At 40.1% G+C, this 19,196-nt stretch overlaps 1 long non-coding RNA gene across 1 annotated transcript in view; it reads left to right on the top strand.

The window, feature by feature from the left end:
• Window positions 1–3,105: 3,105 nt before the first annotated feature.
• The window catches only part of LOC132210211 (uncharacterized), a 41,050-nt gene continuing 24,959 nt past the window's right edge, over window positions 3,106–19,196 (top strand). The window contains exons 1-2 of the long non-coding RNA XR_009446445.1: window positions 3,106–3,278; window positions 13,576–13,833. This is a non-coding gene — a long non-coding RNA (uncharacterized LOC132210211). The remainder of the gene's footprint in view (window positions 3,279–13,575; window positions 13,834–19,196) is intronic.

A 19,196-nucleotide genomic window follows, 5' to 3' on the forward strand; every position in this document is an offset into this window, starting at 1 on the left:
AGGCAAGTGAAAATTCTACTGTATTTTCTACAAAGTATGTCTGGAACTGTTTCTGACCTTTGTACTAAATTATTAATAATTTATGAATAAACTTTATGTTTGCATTTAAAAATAATACACGGGCTATGTTAATCCAAATATGACAAAGAAACAGTGCATTGGTTTCAGCTGGTAGCTTATTCACAGAAATTACTGCCGGATCAATTGCACGATAGAAAGTGTTGTTCAATAACAAAATTCAAATAAGTAGTGTTTTTCAGCACTTTTGAAAATAGTTATGACTTTAAATTGTTAATTATACCTGAGAATGTTTCTCCCTTTGTTCATGTCAAATATACCAGAAACATTTTTAATACAACATACAATTAATATAAATGCCTAAAACTGATTTCAAGGGGATTCGCCCTTTTATTTATTTATGCTTTTGTTAGCCTTCCTCTGAGCTGAAAGCTAAATTAAAATCATATTTTACAGTAATTGAAATATTTCAACATGACTCCCACAACATAACATAGCTTGCATTAATTTATTAAGAGTACAGAAAAAATGTGCTATGGTCCCAGAACAGCATCAACACTGGCATTAAATATACAACTAGTTCTTTTAGAAAAACTTCCTAATTGAGTGTACAACTAACAGTTGATAACCAAATATGGGCTCCGTAAATCATAGCAAAAGGCACAGAAGCTAAAATTTGCAATATTCTGCATCCTGTAAGCAATTGAAAATCAAAGTAACAGAACAGTAAAAACCAAAAGTATTGAACTGAAAACAATACATATTAATAAGTGCAAATATAATGAAAAAAATTATCAAGAAAATGTAATTTGAGAAATATTTTGAACACCACTACCAGCTATTTTGTTCTGGTATCTTTCCCAGCAAGAAATATGAGGCTTCAACTAATTGGCCTTTCTTGTTCATCCTGCACATGCACTATCAGCAACAGAGTGCTTCACGTTCTGTTACTCCAAATGTCTTATAGCCATGGAGTCATAGAGATGTACAGCATGGAAGCAGACCCTTTGGTCTAACTTGTTCATGCCCTCCCAGACATCCCAAATTAATCTAGTCACATTTGTGAGCATTTTGCCCACTTCCTCTGGCAGCTCATTCGAGACACACACCACCCTCTGTGTGAAAAGATTGACCCTTAGGTCCCTTTTAAATTTTTCCCTTCTCACCTTAAACCTAAGCCCTCTAGTTTTGGGCTCCCCTACGCTGGGGAAAAGAGATCTTGTCTATTTACCCTATCCATGCCTCTCAGGATTTTATCAGGCTCTGTCAGGTCATCCCTCAGCCTCCAACACTCCAGGGAAGATAGCTCCAGCCTACTCTGCCTCTCCCTTTTGCTCAAACCCTCCAACAATGGAAACATCCTTGTAAATCTTTTCTGAACCCTTTGAAGTTTCACAATGCCTTTTCTTTAGCAGGGAGACCAGAAGTGCACACCGTGTTCCAAAAGCGGCCTAACCAATGTCCTTTACAGCCATGACGTGACTTCCCGACTCCTATAATCAACGCACTGACTAATAAAGGCAAGCATACAAAATTCCTTTTTCACCATCCTGTCTACTTGCGATTCCACTTTTAAGGAACTGTGAACCAATACTCCAAGGTCTCCTTGTTCAGCAACACTCCCCAGGACCTTACCATGAAGTGTATAGATTCTGCTCTAATTTGCCTTTCCAAATTGCAGCGCCTCACATGCATCTAAATTAAACACCACCTGCTACTCCTCGGCTCATAGGCCCATCTGATCAAGTTCCCGTTGGACTCTGAGATAACCTTCTTCGCTGTCTACCACACTTCCAATTTTGGTGTCATCTGATAACTTACTAACCATCTCTCCTATGTTCATATCTAAATCATTTATGTAAATGATGAAAAGCAATGGACTCAGCACCAAGCCTTGTGGCACAAACTGGTTAAAGGCCTCCAGCTTGAAACACGTCCCTCCACCACCACTCTCTGTCTTCTATCTTTGAGCCAGTTCTGCATCCAAATGGCTGGTTCTCCATTTTTCGTGATATCTAACCTTGCTAACCAGTCTAGCATGAGGAATCTTGTCAAACTCCTTACTGAAGTCCCTATAGATCTCATCAACTGTACTGCACTCATCAATCCACTTTGTTACTTTTTCGAAACATGATTTACCACACACAAAGCCATGTTGACTATCCCTAATTAATCCTTGCCTTTCAAATACATGCAAATCCTGTCCCTCAGAATTCCCTCCAACAACTTGCCCAACAGAGATGTCAGGCTCACCGGTCTATAGTTCCCTGGCCTTTTCTTACAACCTTTGCAAACTAGTGGCACCTCACCTCTGGATATCAATGATACAAATATTTCAACAAGGTGCCCAGCAATCACTTGCCTAGCTTCCCACAGAGTTCTAGGGTACACCTGATTATGCCCTGGGGATTTATCCATCTTTATGCATTTTAAGATGTCAGTAGTCAGATAACATGGACATTCTCCAAGATGTCACTATTTACTTCCCCATGTTCACTATCTTCCATATGCTTCTCCATAGTAAACACTGATGCAAAATAGTCATTTAGTATCTCCCCCACCTCGCGATTCCACACATAGGCGGCCTTGCTGATCTTTAAGGGGCCCCATTCTTTTCCTAGTTACCCTTTTGTCCTTAATGTATTTGTCGAATCCCTTTGGATTCTGCTTAACCCTATTTGCCAAAGCGATCTCATGTCCCCTTTTTGCCCTCCTGATTTCCCTCTTAAGTATATTCGTATTGCCTTTATACTCTTCTAAGGATTCATTCGATCTCTGCTCTCTATACCAAACATATGCTTCCTTTTTTCCCTTGACCCAAACCTTAATTTCTCTCATCATCCAGCATTCCCTACAACTACCAGCTCTGCCCTGCAACCTAACAGAAACATATTGTTTCTCGATTCTCATTATCTCATTTTTGAAGACTTCCCATTTTCCAGCTATCCCTTACCTGCAAACATCCACCCCCATTCAACTTTTGAAAGTTCTTGCCTAAAGGAATGTGGTCATTTTAAATTGTGTTTGACAATTTTATTTTCTTATTTTCTTTGAATAGAGGGTCTGAAGAATTTTGGACCACTGACATATCTCGAGCACAAATCAAAGCATAACTAAACATTTTTCATGAAGTCAAGACCTCTTCAAGATGTCAAAGGAATGATATAAAAGGCTTCGATAGGACCTAAAACTTGTAATTTCTTGACCCAGAAATTTACTTTTCATGAAATTTTAAGACTGCACCTTATAACAACAAACATGTAAGTTGATAGCTATTACAGTCGGGTATGAATTACTTCAATTTTCAGTTATCCAGAAGTAAAAAGGCAAAGGAAGAAATGAGCCATAACTGCTTGTAGTAAGTTAACATGTTACATGGTATATTGTGGCTTAACAGTTACATGAATTCCAAAAGTATTTAACTGTGTGAAGGAGGGAGGGAGGAATTTTCCCAACCCCTGAATGATGTGGTCAATAGCAAGTCATCTGGAACAATATGACAAGGTCAGAAAAGTTAGTTTCTGATATCGAGAATAAAAATCAAATTTTATATGCAAGGTTTTAACAATGAGACAAGAATTTTGCTTATGAGTAGTGAAAGGCCTATTTGCAGTCATTTATGTCTCATTATTACCTATTTTTTGTCTCATCGTAATGCAGTTTGCCACACTTGCACAGAGCAGAGAAGAACAAAGTGGCAACATTTCCCAAAATGAACGTCATAGCGGTTACTAGGCATCTGCAGCTCACTGCTTGCTTCTCTGAGCCGCTACCTTGGCCAGGATTCCACAGAATCTCAGGGCATTCTCCACCGGCTGTTACTACCTCCATTCCTTACCCATGGAGGCTGGCATCAGACAAGCACAAGCTTTGCCACATCATCAAGGCATTTCTCAAACATATTTGGAATACCCATCACGACTTCAATATTGCAATTTGGAGCACACAGACAACTCACACAGCGATGTATGTGCCAGGCTGTCATGTATGCAGATACGAATAGCCGTCACATGCATTGGACCAGGAGGCACCTCAGAACTCTTAGCTTGCTGTGTGAGCACTCATTCACTTCAAACCCCCTTGGATGCTCATAACGTATTGCCTTACAGTGCCTTGCGTTGTCTTTTTGTGCATTGCCACCAGAAATAAAGCCAGGAAGCATGTCATCTTTACCAACAATGATCACTCCAGGAAGGGACCAGTTGGTCTACAGCACATGTGATGCCTGCTGCATGTGCCAGCAGCTTATGTGGCAAACACACGTGGCATGTACTTTTACCAAATACTAATGTCTGAAAGTCTAAGTGGATTTAACCTCAGTCAAGTCTAAGGTTATTGTCGTCAGCCAGGACACCAGCCCAGTAGTTTAAGAGAAAGATCCAATGTCAGCCCAGTGGTCTGGATCTGGTCAATCTCATACTTTGACCAATCTGAGCCAGAAGGTCCGTAACAGTAAGTCCTGGTTGCTGTCAAGCTTCTTGAGTGTTGTTGGGGCTGCACTCATCCAGGCAAGTGGGGAATATTCCATCACACTCCTAACTTGTGCCTTGTGGATGGCAGACAGGCTTTGAGGAGTCAGGAGGTGAGTCACTCGCTGCAGTATTCTTAGTCTCTAAAGTGGCCTTTTAACCACTATGTTAATGTGGTGAGTCCAGTTGAGTTTCTGGGTCAATGATAACTCCCAGGATATTAGCGAGTTTTGAGAAGATTTGTAGCTCAGGTTGAGGTTCTGGATGTAAGTTTGCTCGCTGAGCTGGAAGGTTCATTTTCAGACATTTCGTCACCAATCTAGGTAACATCATCAGTGAGCATCCGGTGAAGCGCTGATGTTATTCCCCGCTTTCTATTTATCTGTTTAGGTTTCCTTGGGTTGGTGATGTCATTTCCTGCGTTGAAACAGAGACATGCACGAGAATTCCTAGACGCATGGCATTCCAACCAGAACTCCATCAACAAACACATTGATTTGGAGCCCATCTATCGCCCTCTGAGAAAAAGAACAGGAAATGACATCACCAACCCGAGGAAACCTAAACAGATAAATAGAAAGCAGGGCATAACACCTGCGCTTCACCGGAGGCTCACTGATGGTGTTACCTAGAATGGTGACGAAACGTCTGAAAACGAACCTTCCAGCTCAGCGAGCAAACTTACATCCAGAACTCTGAAGATATTGATAGTGAGGGATCCAGTGATGGTAACATCATTGAATGCCAAGGGATGGTGTTTAGATTATGTCTTATTTGTGATCATCACAGCCTGGCATTTGTGCGGAACAAATGTTACTTGCCACTTGTCAGCTCAAGCCTATATATTGTCAGATCTTGTTGCATTTGAATATGGACTGTTTCAGTATCTGAGGAGTTGTGAATGGTGCTGAACATTGTACAAACATCGGCGAACATCTCCACTTTTGACCTAATGATGGAGGGAAGGTCATTGTTGAAACAGCTAAAGATGGTTGGACCGAGGACGCTACCCTGAGGAGCTCCTGCAGAGATGTCCTGAAGCTGAGATAATTGACTGCCAAGTGCATAGTCAACCTGAGTCTAGGGAAGAATAAAAGACCATTGCCGGTTCCTCTTAAAATTCCACTCTCACTTCCTTCAGTATCCTCAGATACATCTTATCTGGTCCTTACCCTTTATTAACTTTATGTACGAGTAGCTTATCCAATAGCTTCTCCCTATCAACTTCAAATTCTTCTAGTTACTGAATCCCCTCTGTCACCATTGCCTGGATACCATTTAAACCCGTGCTAAAGACAGACGCAAGGTATTCATTGAACACCTTAGTTATACCTCTAGCATCCAGGTGTAAATCTCATCTTTGCTCCCAAAATGGCCCTACTCCTCCTTTTATCAACCTCTTACTGCTGTGGTGCTTGTACAGAATTCTTTCATGCTTCTCTTTATGTTAGCTGTTACTGTTTTCTCACAATCTTTGCTTTTTGAATTTTTCACTTTCCTTCTGACCCTTCTATATTACTCTTGGCTCTCAACTATATTCACAGTCTGGCACCTATCATCAAAACACATTTACTTCATTAACTTAGTATTTATCTTTATTATCATGCAATGAGCTCTAGATTTGTTCGTTCTACCTTTCCCTTTTGCGGGACTGTATCTTGTCCAAAATATCTTCTCTTTGAAGGTGATCAATCCATTGTTATGTTACTCTTGCTTTCAGCTAAACTTTATTGAATTGAATTGAATTAGCTTTATTATCACATACTCAAATGAGTATAGTGAGAAGCTTAAGTCGCTACTTATAGCACTACCTTAGGTACAAAGGTACTCAGGTAGAATTCTTAGTTAGAAGAATAGAGAAATGAAGAAGGAAAAGTTATGTCATAGCTATACACAGTGTGACCATCAGTCAAAAAAACAAGTAGCGAATTTAAAAAGACAAACATCACAGGCTCGTTCCAAAGGTTGTCCACAACAGATCAATACAGGGGGGCCTCCACATGGTCTGACCACTGGCTGTCACCATGCTTCAGCACCAGGCTGCTAATCCCCGGTCCACACTGGGCTGCTGTCACCAAGCTCTGCACTGGGCCCTTGGTCACTGATGTCCCCACTCCAGCCTGCTGGCATCTCTGCCAACCCCGCTTTGGATGCTGGGACTCGAAGGCCAGGGTTGGATGTCCAAGGTTGAGAGAAGTGAGAGAAGAAGGGAGAGAGAGGAAAAAGAGAAAAAGAAATGGCAGAGCGGCGGAGGTCCAATTATTTGGTCAAGGTTTCTTTGGACCCATTGAATTCTGCTTACTGCCAATTGATTATTCTTACTCCGGAGTGAGCAAAGTCACTTTCTGCCACCACTCTAGGTCTTTACAATAAAACACTTATAGTCCCAGAAATGGTACCCCATTTTCACTTGACTAACTTCATTTTCTAGAACTTGATGTAGCAGTGCCTACATTCTTGCTTGACTGGACTCGTACAGCTACATGAAATTCTCGTCAACACAATCTGGGAATGCTCGTCCCTCCCTGACCCTTAATTTACCCCTACTAAATCCTTATAGTGCAGATAGGGGCCATTTGGCCCATCAAGCCTGCACTGACCCATCCTACCACGCCCTTCCCCTCCAGCCTACCCCTGTAACCATACATTTACCATGGTTGAGCCGCATAGTTGACACATTGCTGGGCACCATGGGTTAATTTAACACGATCAATCCACCGACCTGCACATCTTTGGGCTGTGAGAGGAAACCAGAGCACCTGAAGGAAACCCACACAGACGCAAGCAGAATGCTCAAGCTCCATACAGTTACCCAAGGCGGGAAGTGAACCGGGGTCCCTGGCACTGTGAGGCAGCAGTGCTAACTATTGCTCTGCCTCATTCAACATTACAGTCAGTGGATGGGTAATTAAAGCCTCCAATTACAATTATGCTATAATTTTACACGTCTCTGTAAATTCCTTTCAGATTTGATTATCTATATCTTTCCCTCCAGCTGGTCGTCCAAATCTCATACTGAGCAACATCATTGCACCATTTTATTCCTCAGCTCTATCCAAATTCACTGAATCCTTGAACGATCTTTTTCAAATCTCTTCATCTAATCCTGCATTACTCACTTTTAGCAAAAATACTACCTGTCTTCTTTTCTTTCCTTTCCTATACTTTCTGAATATCTTGTAACCAGGAATATTTAAAACCCAGTCCCTTCTTTCCTTGAAACAAGTGTCTACTTCATAATGCCATATGGTATTCTGTGCCTGTGACTTCCAAGTGTAATTACCTGTGCATTTAGATACATGAAAATTAACCCTGATTTAGGCTTCATTGTTTTATCCCTTACTGTTGTCGACTTGCATGCTACCCGTCTTCCCCAGTATTTTGTGCACTCCACCAATACTTTATAACTGTCTTTCCTGGTTCCCATACGCCTGCTAAGTTAGGTTAAATTCTCTATAATGGCACAGACAAAAGAACCTGCAAGAAACTCAGTCCCGACTCAGCATTGATGAAACCCATACATCTTGTACAGCTTCCTTATGCCCCACAGCCAGTCCCAAAAATCTAAAGCCTTTCCACTTGTACCATTTTTGCAGTTGTGCATTCATCTGTATTATCCTTCCATATCTGCACTTACTTGCACAGGATACTCGGAGTAATCCAGAGATTTCTACTTCGAAGTAATCCAGAGATTTCTACTTCAGAGATGTTGCTTGCCATCATTTTACAGAGCTCCCTAAATTCTGATTGTCCAATAATATGCCCGTTCCTACCTATATCATTAATACCAATGTGGTCTATGAACTCTGACTTTCCCACACCCCAGAACAATACCTTACAACTGTTCTGTGATACCTTAGCACCAGGGGTGGCAATAAACCATTCCCAAATCACATTATAGCTGCAGAAATGCCCAATGAAAGAATTCCTGTCAGTGCTGTCCTTCTGCTCTTCTTCCCCTCATGTATGGCTGGGTTACTGCTGGTGCCAGGAGTTTGGCTGGTGCTGGGCTGCTTCAAGGGTTTCTCACCTCAGTGCTATCCAGAATGGAAAACTGGTCTGCTAACAGGGCCTTTACGGATTCCTACACTCCCTTGGACTGCCTACCAGTCACTATTTCCCTATCTGCCTACTTTCCCCTAAAGTGCAAAGTGATAGCGAAATTTCTCTGACAATGAAATTCTGCCTCACAATGCACCTCAGTGACGCTAGTTGCTGCTCAAGCTCTAAGACCTGAAATCCAAGCTTCTGTAACCACTACACTACAGAAACACCGTGGACTGAAACATCAGCTTTTGTGCTCCTCAGATGCTGCTTGGCCTACTGTGTTCATCCAGCTCCACACTTTGTTATCTCGGATTTTCCAGCATCTGCAGTTCCCATTATCCCTCTTCTGCAACCACTGACACTTTCTGAAAATAGATTCATTTAGGGCATGAGAAGTGCCCATAACTCCCCACTTCCACAAGATGGGCATTCCATTCATCCAAACTGCCCTACCATGCCTTAACTTGAATTTTCATGTTACTTTATTTACCGTAACCTAAATTATGTTCACATACTTCAATCTTACTTTTGCAATATGGACTAACATTTGAAAACTAATAGGGGTCTTCATTCTTACTCACAAAGCAGCTGCCACTCCTGCACTTATAAATTCTTTCTTTTACTGTGCTGGTTCAGAATATTATATGAAAAAATACTTGAGTTGAAATAATGCCCCTAACAGCAGTTTTTCAACAACAACCAACTCACAAGATGCCACAATTAGATTATTTTCTCTTTTCATTTCACAGTTTTATCTGGTGTTCCTCTCTTTTTCTCATTCTCATTCTTTTAAGTGCTGGTGACTGTCTCTAGGTCCTCTTGTCTCCCATTTGGCATAGGCAATGCCGCCTTTCATGGGTAATGAGCACTAATGGTTACATTGAGGCAGTGCAGGTATGTGTGCATATTCTGCAGATGTTGAGTGAGCTGGATTTAGGTCGCCACGGCAACCACCAACTAGTCTTGGGGGATAGTTAGACACTCACGCATCAGAGGGAGAAGAGTACAAATAGTGGAGGTGCACACTTCCAAACATTGATCCAGTGTCCCGAGTGCCTTCAAGAACCTTGTCTGCTGCTCCTGTGTTTCTTTGCACATATGAATGAACTTATTAATGTCAGAGACTATGGGGTCTATTCCTGTCTGGGGCTGGACATGTATGCCAATGACCTGGACTTTATCCCTTAGCCAGCTGTAGAGGAGTGAGTGTTACTTACTAGAATAGGCTCCTGAGTCTAATCTAGAAGATGTGCACACTGAGGTGTCAGGATCTGAGCTGGTCTAGGTTGCGATCTGAGCGATCTGTGTCTTCTTTCTCAGAATTGGAGGCGGAAATGCTGTCTAGAGGATTTGCTCTCTTCCTGGCAGAGACAGACAGCTGGTCCTCTGGTGTGCAGGAAACTAGAGAGAATGAGCTGTAAAAGAGGGGTAGACATTTGAGCACATTAAGAATACATTCAAAGTGTGACAATGGAAGAGCAGCACAGCACTTAAAGTGAATCGTACTTTGTCTGTCCTGTTGTGGGCTGTCTTCTGCAAGAATAGACAAAGGAAGGGATTACGTGGGATGTAAGTGGTAAGCACAGCTGTTTGTGTGGTGCAGGTGAGGGAAATTCGGTGAGGCGTTCTGAATGAGGAGGTGAGAAATATGCAATGTTGGTGGTCTGGAAGGATGAGGAAGGTGATAGCAATTAAGAGAAGCTCCTGCATGCAATTGTGAAAGACTATGAGCCTTAGTGGGAGTTGTGTGTAGCAACTGAGATACATTGTGAAGTAGCAAAGAGAAGATGGTGACACTTACCCTCACAGAGTGTGCAGAATCATTGACATTCTTCCTGCATTGCTGAGTGTTCCTCTGCACCATGCATGGACCCAGGTGGCAACTATACACCAGGCTGGCAAGGTCTGATGCCATTGTCTCCTCTGTCATTCCTGAGGGAAGAGAACAGTCCACTTCTCCACAACCTCATTGGCTGGGGCCTCCAAGTGTCTGTTGTTGAAGCGAGGTACCAGTTTCCCTTTCTCAGCCTTGTCTGTAGAGCTATGTAGTAAGCAACTGTGAATGGCAGTTCCTGATGCAGAACTGGACTTTAAACATATTACCAGGAATGTGAGTCGTGGATGATCCTGGCAACAGTGAATATTTCTGTCATTGATAGTGGCATGACAGCATTTTCAAAGAGTATGGAGCATATGTAATAAGCTGAGCAATGAAGAATTGCATAAGAAAACTTGCCAAAGCTCACAGAATATACTCTCATCGAAAAGCCCCAAAATTGAAATTTAGTTAATTTTTCGTCAAATTCACCCTAGTGTTCCATAGATATGATTAAACAAATAAATTCTAACATTTTTGCTTTATTTAGTTCTGTGATAAATTCATAAACCCCTTATTTATTGTTTTGTTTTCGAGTCTTTCCTGCACCTCCTATGTTAGATTCTTTGGCTGTCATGTTTCTCATTCATTCTCAGAAACAAATCATGGTTCCCTATTATCCTGAGAATCTTCTCACTGGTAATGATATGAAGGGACTTTTTGATAACTTGCTGAGAATGGCAATATGAAACCTTTCAATTCATTATTTAAACTGTTGGATCTACCCCCTCTATCGTCTGAAATGGAAAGCAGATTAGCATCACATCTCAGCTTGCTTTCTACTTTTCACTCTCAAGCAAATTTACTGAAGAAAGCAGCACGATGGCTCAGTGGTTAGCACTGCAGCCTCACTGCACGTGGGACCTGGGTTCAATTCCAGCCTGGGTGACTGTCTGTGTGAAGTTTGCACATTTTCCCTGTGTCTGTGTGGGTTTCCTCCTGGTGCTCCAGTTTCATCCCACTGTCTAAAGATGTGCAATGCAGGTGGATTGGCCAAACTAAAATTGCCCATGGTGCCCATTGATATGCAGGTTTGATGAGTTAGCCATGGGAAATACAGTGATAGGGTAAGGAGATGAGTCTGGGTAGGATGCTCTTTAGAGAGTTGGCATGGACCTGTTGGGCCAAAAGGCCTGTTTCCACACTGCAGGGATTCTAAATAAAAAGTTGAATACACATTAACAAAAGTTGCCCATTTCATACAAATTCTTCAAATGAAAGTGTGGCAAAGCGTCACAATCGCTATGCAAAGCTTATTCCACTGTAGGGAACAAAGAACACAAAATCAAAGTGTTTCAGGTTTGAGAAATATCAAATAAAATCAGAAAATTCTAGAAATACCCAGCAGATCAGGTAGCATCTCTAGAAACAGAGTTAGCATTTTGGGTTAATGAGACTTCATTAGAACAGTGCTTTCACTACTGTATTCCCTTTATTTCGGTTGAACTATGATGGACCATGAACTTTGGGTGCAGCTAGTTAATATAGCTACGAGAAGATCAATTTTTATTTCACTTCTTCGACATCAACCTTAGTTTTGGGCAGAGACAATCCGTGGATATCAGGGAGAAATGGGTTTAACGTGATTTTCAGTGGCTTATGATCTTGCAAGCCTTTTAGTTTTTCTTGAGGCTGGCATTTGAAACTCCCAAACAAATTATGTGTAAACTTCACCTCAATTCTGCAGTAAAGGGGCACAGAAAAGCTTCATCTTTGTGGAATCTGAAAGAAGTCATGCAGTGTACGCAAATATAGGCACATTGTTGATAAAGAAGCTTTTTTTGTATTAAAGGGCTCCAAGCAGTCAAATGAAATATGAATCATGAAAGAAATCAAGCAAGAAAGTCAACAGGAAAAAGAAATAATTACAGAAAATTCGAAAATGCTGGTAAAAATCCAATGGATACCAATGCATAACATTGCTTTCATCTGGCTCAACCCTACAATAGCCAGAAAACATGGATTAAACATGCATTTATGATTTGAATGCATGATATAAAATTTATCATGCTCGTAATTTAGCCAAAAACTTTTTGTGAATAGTTAGAAAGCTTAAAATTCTATGGTGCCTTGAATATTAAGCCCTTTACTCTGTATGTATAGGCTTGCCACAAGACATCACTGATGTGCAGTGATCACTTGCCCACTGCTTTTGCTTTTTCTATGCCTGCCTTGATTTTTGACAGAAATCATTTATTGTCTGCTTCTATACTATCAATAAATATTTATAATATTTCATATCATGTCGTTGACACACATTTTCTTTTTTGGTATTCACACACAGTAGAGACTACTAATATGTGGTGATCAATGACAATATGACTGTCACTAGGCAGCAGCCTTCCTGCCTTTCCACCAATAATGATCAGAAATGTATTGACAGTATCCTTCTCAAATGCACTAGTCCCAGTTGAAATTCCTTTAAGCCTCCAAAGGATCTATTCAAATGTCAAAAATATCTTTGTCTAAAGAGCCTTTAATTGATTCATTGTTGACAGTCCATATTTCCTCAGAAAAATAGAATGGATTATTTTTCCTTTTGACCGTCTATAGCTTTGATTTTATTTCCCTAAGTAATGTGGACAAAAATAAAGAATGTTAATCACCTTCAATAATCATCGAAGTTGTGACACTTTCATCTCTTTCAGTAGCCATTAAACATTCACTACACAAGTATGCCACACTGATTTGACACATATTACCTGCATGTATTGAGCATAAAATTTTAGAAGAGGAAGTAAACTATCTTCAGTGAGAGATGGGTCTGAGTAAAATAGTCCCATGCGAATCGCTATTGTGAATTAGCTGCTGCCAATTTTACTTTGTTTTCGATTGAAGGAACTTTCAGTTTTCAGGCAAACCATAGATATTGTGTGAATAGTGCAGGCAACAGTGACTGCAATAATAGCTTCGTTAACATTCACAACCAAGAAACTAGAGCATGCCTAAAAGTTATTGCTGTTTTTCAACAATAATGACTTATCAGGTTTTCGACATCTCATGTGATGATGGCAACTAATAGTTTCATTAGTACCAAACATAAACTTGAAAGAAGGATAGGAGATTACACTGTCATATGCAGGCTCTGACAAAAATTCAGTAATTTAAATTTAGCAGTGCAGGTCAGCATTAAATTACCTCATTCCATTTTCTCTTTTTTGAAAGGTTGCAACAAGATCCATATGGAACTCTCACAGGTCAGGTCAATAATAATCACATCACCAGTCAAGAAACCCTTGCACCTACATCAGAAAACAAGCAATGGTAAAAACAATGAAACAACACTGCAACTTTGAAAAACCCAGTGCAAAAGTTGCCTTTTCAACGGATATCACCAGCAATTGTCATTGGTAATAGGAGGAGGACAACTAGAAGAGGAACTGAAACAAATCAGTTGAACAGATGAACAAGTGAAAGAAAAAAGTAGGTTGGCACTATTTTCTTGGTAATAATTGCTTGATAGAAATTTTGCAAAATAATTGACTCATTTTGCAATTAGTATCCCAGCAGGGCAGGTCCTCCCACTGTGCTCAATTGATACGCCAAGATTTCATCATGTTTTTGCAGCTTTATATTGTTACCGCACAAAGATTTATTACAGTATAAAGGCAGTGCTGTGCCTTTGGTGGAGATATCTTCTGGCTGAAACGGGAGCATGCCTACTGTCCCAAATGGAGGTAAAAAATTACAATAACACTATTTCAAAGAAAAGCAGGTGAGTTATTCCAGATATAATGGGAACTGCAGATGCTGGAGAATCCGAGATAACAAAGTGTGGAGCTGGATGAACACAGCAGGCCAAGCAGCATCTTAGGAGCACAAAAGCTGGCGTTTCAGAAAGCTCTAGGCCCGAATCGTCAGCTTTTTGCTCCTGAGATGCTGCTTGGCCTGCTGTGTTCATCCAGCTCCACGCTTTGTTATCTCGAGTTATTTCAGATACCTGGTAAAAATTTATCCTTCCGTGTTATTTAGTCACTATCACATTGCTGTTTGTTTGGAGTTCCTGTGTGTATTTTACAAATGTGGCTGCACCTCAAAAGCACTAAACTAACTAAAGTGCTCTGGTATGACCAGAGGTTATAAAAGAAAACACTACATAAGTACATCTTCCATTTTAAAACATGAAAAATAAACAGGAATATAAGTCAATCTAGGCCAAAATCATGCCAGCATTCAATTTGGCTTATTATATTAGAACAGTTTTGAATTCTCTGTGAAGGAGCCATCTCTGTGATGTATCTGGAGTCTAATTTGGAAAAAAAAATAGAAAATAAGTTAGAAATATTCAAGAAAATGTTCACCAAAATGCAGCAAGGCCAAGAGGAATGATGGGGAGAAAGAGAGAGAGAATAACCTATAGTTTCAGATTGACATTAGGTATTTCTAACATTTCGATTAGATTAGATTCCCTACAGTGTGGAAACAGGCCCTTCGGCCCAACAAGTCCACACCGCCCCTTGAAGCATCCCACCCAGACCCTTCCCCCTGTAACCTACACACCCCTGAACGCTACGGGTAATTTAGCATGGCCAATCCACCCAGCCTGCACATCTTTGGACTGTGGGAGGAAACCGGAGCATCCAGAGGAAACCCACACAGACACGGGGAGAATGTGCAAACTCCACGCAGACAGTCGCCAGAGGCTGGAATTGAACCCGGGTCGCTGGTGCTGTGAGGCTGCAGTGCTAACCACTGAGCCACTGTGCCGCCCCCAGATTTCCAGCCTTCACAGAATTCTACTTCACAAATACTGAAACATACTCAGCGATGAGCACAATTTGAGCACCATTATAAAAAGGACAGCTACAAGAAAGTCAAATTTCAAAGGAAACAGTACTCTACGAGAAAAGAGTACAGATTGGTTGGCCGTTTGGCACTAACTGATCAGGCACTGCCATGAAGTAATGTACCAGGGAACTACTGTCACCAGTATTTTTGTGTTATTCAAAAAAGGCAAATGCGTGGACATATTGTGTCGGCTTGGATCACAAGCCACTGATCTCTGCAACTGGCATAATAAACCAAAATGATTCAATAATGTCCTTTGCAGAAGGAAAAATTTCATCTTTTTCCAATTTATCTTAAATGTGACTTCAGACCCACACAAGTACAGTTTAATCCTTGTTGCTCTTAGAAGTGACGGAACAAGCAATTCAGTTGTCTCAAACTTTCTCAGGATACCTAGGATAGGTCCAAATAACATTGACCTTGTCAATAATGCTGACATCCCAAAATTGGAAATAAAAAGACAAGTCAGCACAGTAAATGTGTGAAACATCACATGATTGATTTCACTTGGATCACCATTTGTGAGACCTGCTTTTCATCTATAGATATGGTCATTGATCTCTCATGGTCAGTGACAAAATGACCCAGGTGAAAGGTACTTTTCCAGATAGTATCTAAGATGCAAGAGCCTTCATAAAAACATGAACTACCTAATTGTTGAAGCAAAAAACAGATTGCAAGGTAATTTTTTAGACACTTTGATTAGCTACTGCAAACCATTTGAAAATATGTTTGGAGAAGCTCCGAATATCTCAAAAAAAATCATAAAATGCCACATACAAATGAGGTAGCAGTATCATGATCACCTGGCCCTTTTAATCTAGTTTTATCATGCTTCGTGCAATTCAAAGGTTTCTTGCAATAATTTTATGGCAAGCTTTGTTAATGGTTTTTAATTTTTCTTTAACTGTAATTAATCCAAAAATACCCAGGAAATTGGTTCCTTTAAATTCAATTAAAAGAAGATTGAATCTAATCAGTATTCAACAATTAAATTGAACTTATGTACCATAGATTAGTTGCTGGCTGATTTCTGTTGGCAGTGACTACAATTCTACATGGGTTTTTGATACTTTCCACCAGAATTATTTAAAAATTCAAAGCTCAAGAGACTGTGGAGTGCAGGTGCTAATATATCTCATTCCTGCACAAACCTGTCGCTCCCAGGAGCATGAGTTTTAGTCTGAATATTCTTAATACCTCATGGAGACACCGCTTACATCTGTTTTAAGAGTTGCAGTGTAATGTTTAGCATTGCGCAGTCATAGAAAGTTATGGTATTTGTCAGAATTTAGCATCATGGGGGCAAAGGCTGAAATATTAAATGAGTGCTCACATCTGCCTTTATCCAGAAAGATGATATTCTCCATGTAAGAGGTGAAAGAGGAGGCAGTAGAAGCACTGGATTAACTGAAAATTTATAAAGTGTAGATATTGAAAGAAGTTGAGTAATTAATGCCGGTAAATATCCAAGACAGAATTAAACTTTTTGGTAAGTAACAGATAAGATTGATAAAGGGTAATTCAGTTGATCTTTGTAGATTTCCAAAAGGTGCTTCATAAACTGTGACATGACAGACTTGTCAACACACGTAAAGCCTATGGAATAAAAGTGCAAATTGAATGCAAAGTCGACAGAGCGATGAAAAACAGTAAATAATCATGTTGCAAAGACCATACCTTTTTAACATTGAACCGTGGCCTGCAAATAAGGAAAATAGACATTGTTTTTAAAATGAAAGAATATGCAAGTTATTTGCAACTTGGAAAAAGCAGTAAATTTAACTGATGCATTATGTCACTCCTTTAGTCACGTTATGTTCAGACTATTCAGCACCATCTGTTTTGGGTTAATGACAGCTCAATGCAGTGACAAAGCTTTGATCAGTCCACCTGAAGCATAACACAAAACCTGTGAGGGAAATGAAAACAGACGCAAGGAAAGATTTCCAGAAGCTGGTTGCATCAACAAGAACACATATAGGATATTCGCCTTTATTAGTCAAGGCATTGAATACAAGAGCAAGGAGGTTATGATGGAACTTAGTTAGCCCATAGCTGAAGTACAGTGTGCAGTTCTGGTTGGCACACTGTGGGAAATATTTTGTTGCACTAGAGAAGGTGCCAAGGAGATTCACCAGGATGTTGCCTCTGCTAGACTGATACAGCTATGATGAGAGACTAGCTGAGTTGGGGTTGCTTTCCTTAGAGCAGAGAAAGCTGAGGGGGTACCTGATTGAGCTGTACAAAATTATGAGGGGCATAGACAGAGTGTATATAGAGGAATGTTTCCCTTAGTAGAAGGCTCAATAACCTGGCCGCACAGTTTTAAATTAAGAAGCAAGCGATTTAGAGGGAGGTCGAGGATTTGTTTTACACTAAGAGGGTGGTGGGTATCTGACACTCACTGCTGAAAAGGTGGTAGAGGTAGGAACCATCAAGGCATTTAAAGATTTATATAAGCACCTGAAACTCCAAGGTTATGGGCCAAGTGCTGGAAAATGAAACTGAAATAGATAAGATGCTTGATGACTCGCATGAACCATAACACCGAAAGATGTTTCACCATGTTGTACAAATGCCACAACTCTACAAGTCTGTCTGTCCTCTCTTTCTGTAAATATGCTTTCTCAATCTCTGTCAAAAGAACAAAGAAACTCGATCCAGAGATGCTGAAAGAACTAATTGTAAAACACAAAGGAAACAGAAAGATCCTGGATCCAACTACACAACCAATGAGTAAAGACTGATCATGACTATGCAGACAACATTGTGACATTATTGAAGAATCAATATGATTGTGAGACAAACCCATCCAGGTTCCTGACTATACTGGTGATATAGAATCTTGTTATGCTACTTATTTCATTTTTTTTCTTTGCACATAATATTTATGTCTTGTCAGTTTTTTGTATGTAATAACTTTAAAGGGCAAAAGTTTCAGTGAGATTGTCATAAATTAGAAATTATTATTTTTCTTTCATTTACTATTGGGTAAGACAATCAGTTTGGTTACAAAACAAAGTTATTTTCTTATTAATGACAAAAACCAGGTTGGTATTTCTTTTAATGTGAATCAGACGGTCAGGTAAATTGGGCACTTTGATAATTTAAGTAAATTTTCAGCTCTGTGGAACAATGGGACTTTGATTCAACATGCACTCTCAAACGAGTTATGACGATAATTTTTTTTATGCTTAAGGAAGTTGTACAGTTGCTCAACACTGGGACCTCTGTCTTTCTTGGTCCATGTAACAAACTGGACTTGGCATATAGACCAGGATTTCAAAATTTGTTGATGAGAGCTTTGAAACATTGTTGACTGTGAAGAGGAGAGATAGACTTCAAGATGAAATTTAATAGGGAGAAGAAAGAATGAAATGCTGAAGGAGGCAATTCTAGAGAGTGCAGGAATAGAGAAAAACTGGAGCATGCCTGCATAAATTGTGGAAGCTGACAGGACAGGTTCCCTCTAATATCTTTTCTCCCACTTGAATATCTGAAGCCTGTGCATGACAGAAACCTTCAGAACCAGACATGAATGCTGCAATTGCTTTGTCACGTTAATCATTGCGCATAGAATGTCAAAACATGTACACAGCACCACAGCTTAGAGGGAGCATTGTTAAGGAAGTGATTCGGTTTCTTTCTTCCTTCCAAAATACAATATAAGGAACAACTCTTGAAGAAAAACATGGTGCAAAAAATACATAAATAATGGAAATGACCAAAAGCAATTAAAAAAATTGCATTTCAAATACCTTTCGCAAGGTGCCCCAAAGTGCTTTAGAACTAAGGAGTACTTTTGAAAAGTTGTCACTGTTATCAACTAGGATTACCTAATTAGAATTAAGATCATGATCTGTGTTATTTGTTTCATGCCAGAAGACAGCTGTATGATGGGCTGAATCCTCCCAGCCGCTGAACGATGTGCGCAATGGCAAGTCATTTGAAACAATTTGATAAAATTGGAAGAGTTAAATTCTCAATCTCAGGGA

The sequence above is a fragment of the Stegostoma tigrinum genome, chromosome 11 (assembly GCF_030684315.1).
Source record: "Stegostoma tigrinum isolate sSteTig4 chromosome 11, sSteTig4.hap1, whole genome shotgun sequence".
NCBI lineage: Eukaryota > Metazoa > Chordata > Chondrichthyes > Orectolobiformes > Stegostomatidae > Stegostoma > Stegostoma tigrinum.